This window comes from Triticum aestivum, chromosome 3D (assembly GCF_018294505.1).
Source record: "Triticum aestivum cultivar Chinese Spring chromosome 3D, IWGSC CS RefSeq v2.1, whole genome shotgun sequence".
Classification (NCBI taxonomy): domain Eukaryota; kingdom Viridiplantae; phylum Streptophyta; class Magnoliopsida; order Poales; family Poaceae; genus Triticum; species Triticum aestivum.
The window spans coordinates 616,232,646-616,237,167 of record NC_057802.1 but is presented as its reverse complement, the minus strand read 5'-3'; positions in this window follow the sequence as shown (position 1 = coordinate 616,237,167).

The following is a 4,522-nucleotide window of genomic DNA, read 5'->3' as shown; positions in this document are numbered from 1 at the left end:
AAATATTGGCGCAGCTTTCTCACACCCTCGTGATGCCCACGCGTTGGCGAGAATTACATGGAGAGGCGCTGGGCAAGTCGGGCGAGCCAATTTTTTTGGGTGCAGATCCAAACAGCTACCAAATTGCATGGGCTAGCCAATATTTTGGCAGGGTCAGCTTTGGTAGCAATCCAAACAGGCCCGTAGTATCATACACTAGTAATATGATACTCCTCACTACGAACAGCCTAAGCATCCTTACAATCCATGGCAGCAAGTTATTTACGTGTCAATACTGTATCCCTCATATTCGCATGCATCACTAAGTAGCTAATTTAAACCACACTTCATGCATGAGGTGTAATCCAACATTGTTACATGATATCCAACATTGCTACTTCACTGAGTAGCTAATTTAAACCACACTTCATGCATGAGGTGTAATCCAACATTGTTACATGATATCCAACATTGCTACTTCATATGTATGTATCCTTTTTTCATTTAAAACTAGCACAGTGGCCCACTCGATGCGCGGGCTAGAACTTTAGAAAGTTCAATAATGAAAACATATTTTTGATTACATGTTAATACATGTTGTTTATAAAAATTTATACAAAGGGTATGTTCATTCTGAAAGCCATAGTGATTTATGCTTTTAGTAATTGCAGTTATATATAGTACCAATTTATTCCTTAACAGGTCTATCGTTTCTATGATTTAAAGCGTTTTAAGGAGTAACAACAGGAATTATTGAGAAGTATAACTTTTTTTAAAAATAACCAAAAATAAACCAATATATTTCACCATCTCATTTCATAAATGGACAACTACTTCTATTTATCTCTGTCATGTCTTTCCACCCCTTATTAAAAAACAATTGGCTCACATATGAACGAAATATAAATTCTATCTACATCTAGTACCATGGCAAATACTTTTTTTTGGCTAATTAAGAAGATCGAAAAGTTCATATTATGATGCAAACTCATGTGGTATCACAATAGTGTAATGCTTTGACATGTAAAATCAAATGACCTGCTAGGTGATTTTACACCTGCTGGTCTAATATCACGTACAAAGTACCAATCATCTCATTATTCCGTTTGGTGTCGAACTCAGAGCCAACAACCACCTAAACAACGACTTCCACTATAACATTTACTAAGTTTGAAATTCATGTACTGGTTCAATATAATATATAAATGTGACCGGCAGGGTCAATATGTTTTGCATGCTGCTAGGTCTAGTGAATGGGACTAACTAATAATCTTCTGGTTTAGTACAAATGACAAAGGTTCGAACTTCAATCTATATATTAAATATAATGAACAAAAAACCATAGCCTGCTTGGGGATATGAACTTCAATCCTACGTGCTGACATAATATCATGTAAAAAATATTGTTTGTCCGATTATTCCGACTAATCTCAGCATATTGATTTACTACCAAGTATTCTCAAAATGACTTGCCAAGTTGCTTGCCTCAAATTTTTAATAGATGGCATAGATATATTCTCCATAATTGTAGGTGTATGGAACCTTATTAATTCCATGTATAGATATATTATCATGCGCAATGGTAGATGTTTCTCTAATTCCGAATTTCATTATATGAATCAACTTTATATTCCATAAGAACGGGCAACACCTCATGCACGGAGAATAATTGACCAACTGGATTTTTAACAAAAAATATTTGCATTGCATGCATGCTCATTATTTTCTACGGACACATGGCTAAAACTTATGGTCAAATTATGCACGTTGGAGAATGTTTTAGTGTATACAACGTCATGTACTTACAAACAGAGGGTGTGTTCCCTTGTCTTACTTATATTTTCCTCAATTTAATACTTCTATATCCAAGGTTAGCTCCCAATCTTTGTTGCTTCTCCTCGACTGTCGAATCGACTCCATGCATCAATGGCACCACCTCTCGTGGGTATCATCTCTTATGAGGAAAAACTGTTGATTTGCATGGTTCATTATAAAACCCTATGAAATGATCACCGACCAAAGGATCATCGATATTCGATCAACGGATTCTCATAAAACAAAAGTAGTCTAGCTAACATGTACATCCTAGAATAATAAATATGACCAGAACCATTCCCTTGCCGTACTTATATCCACCTCAAGTTAATAATTTTGTGTTCAAGGTTCACTTTGAAAAAAAAAATCTAAATATACATAGATTTTTTACATCTATATATGTACATTCTGAATTAAGATATCTATTTCTATATTTAGGGGCACAAATATTTTTGGCACGTACACTGCTGAATGTATCAAAGGTCCTCAAGACCTGTTGGAAAACCAATGTTATATCAAACATAGCCACATCATCCATATATTGTTTAGCAGAGACATTTGGATTACGACATTAGGTTGACCTTGATTGAGCATGCCGCAGTTCTTGTAGTCAATGCATTCAGCAATATAGTTGTCATGTTGTTTAAGGCCCTAAAAATAGGAACACACATATTGATAAGTAAAGTAAGTAATATAACAGAAAGAATGTATATGTATTGCTACGAACTTGTTTTCTAAGCAAAACTTAAACACATAAGTAAATCCACCTATGGTAAATAATACCATTATATATATAACAATATGAATTAGAGTATTATATTGACCCGCAAAAACAAAGAATTAGAGTGTTATATAAACCCGCAAAAAAATATTAATGCAAATAATTAGAAAAAATAACCTCTCAACACTTTTTTAACGTGTGCCAGAAATTGTAGGAAAATGATGGAATTATGTCCATCACCTAGTTCCTAAATGAATGTGTTTTCCACGGATCAGTGATTCCATATAGCATAGTAGTAGTTGATCTAGTAAAGTACCGAAAAAATACAAATTTATTAAACAATATATTATTTAGTCATGTAAGATAGTTGTATAAATTGGGTTTAAAATAGTTACCTGCTTTGGATTACAAAAATAAATATGGTAAGATAAAGTAAAAGGACAGAGATAAAATTACCTTCTAAAGCTGGCATACCAGCAACTCCGATCCTTGATAAGAGACCGTGGACATGAATATAGGATGGATGGGTGGCAGCAGCATGTATTTCACGAACTGTTGAGGAAGGACCTACACACTTGCATGAAAATAGAACAACTATCGTTGGAATTAAACATGGTTTGTCCGGCCGGCTGATCGCTAGCTTGGTCTAGCTAGCATTATATGCGCGTACATCTTCGGAAGGAATACATCCAACTGCTTTTTTGGTCTAGCTAGCTAGCTAGTACGCCAGTATCCTGACCAGCGGCTGGAAAGTAATCAGCTGTGGCTAGCTCGTATCTGTATCTCATCGGAAAGTATTCGGCTGGATTAGTTGGGACCTGTGCCTATCTCGCCGGAAAGTACTTGGCTGAATTACTTGGGACCTATGCCCACAACTATGCTATGTACGTCAATCAAATCTGCTAGCATCACTGAGCTAATGGCATCGGCAGCTGCCGGCGCAGCTTAACTACCATGTATCTGAACCAATCAACATCCCATCCATGTAAATTCGGTGATTTTGAGTCCATAATTTGGCTGTCCGCCCGCCGCAATATTCTCTGTTATGGACGTCATCCCATCAGCAATCCCTGCATCCACGTAAATCCAGCGATGATTAGTTGATGATTTGGCCGGCCGCCGATGCAATCTTCTCTACTACGTAGTCAATCAATCAGCCAGCCCATCGACGTAAATCTGGTGGCTATGAGATTTGATATTTTGGGAAGCCGCCGGTGCTATCTTCTCTCTTTATGTCCCGCACGCCAATCAACCTGGTGGAGCTCGAGGGGAATCCCATAGGACGCCGCAGGTGTGTGCGAGGGCTTAGAGGAGGATTAGGTTTTTTAGGGCTTGGAGGAGGATCACGCATGGGCTGTTGTTGGCTACCGTGGGTATGTGATATTTTTCGGTGGCATTAGTGGGTAATTTCTTCATGTTTGAAGCTGTTTTTTTGCAGGGAAATTTTGATCTAACGGGTCGTGTTCTTTTATCTACTAAATTAAGGGTAGGATGTTTCTGATTATTCTGAGATTTTGTAGTTAATTCTCTTTTTTCTGGTTAGCCCGTTATATATAATAGATTAAGTATGCATCATGCTCCGAATGAAATGGCAGGCAATGAAGAATCGAGTAATTCACATCCTAATGTGGACTATTATTAGCTAGCTAGCAGCAAGTTACTCTCCCCTCAACTCACTGCCATTTACGAATGGCTATTGAAAACATGTTCACAGACATGCGGTCTTACACACCGCATGTTTGGTCTCTATGTGATCAAAAGCATATAATAACGCGTCCCCTTGTAGTTTGTATGTGGAAATTCATTTTCCATCTGTGGTAATTTGGTTGCATACCGATATCACCACCCCTGCGTTCATCATGGGCCTTCACATATATTTGGGATCTATGTGAGGAATAAATGTGATATGATTGTTAATCCGTCAAATACCTTAACCCTAGTGATGAAGTTACTTGCTGCCCGTGCACCGATTGCTTTTGCAATAAGGACATTTTCTGGCTTTAGGGG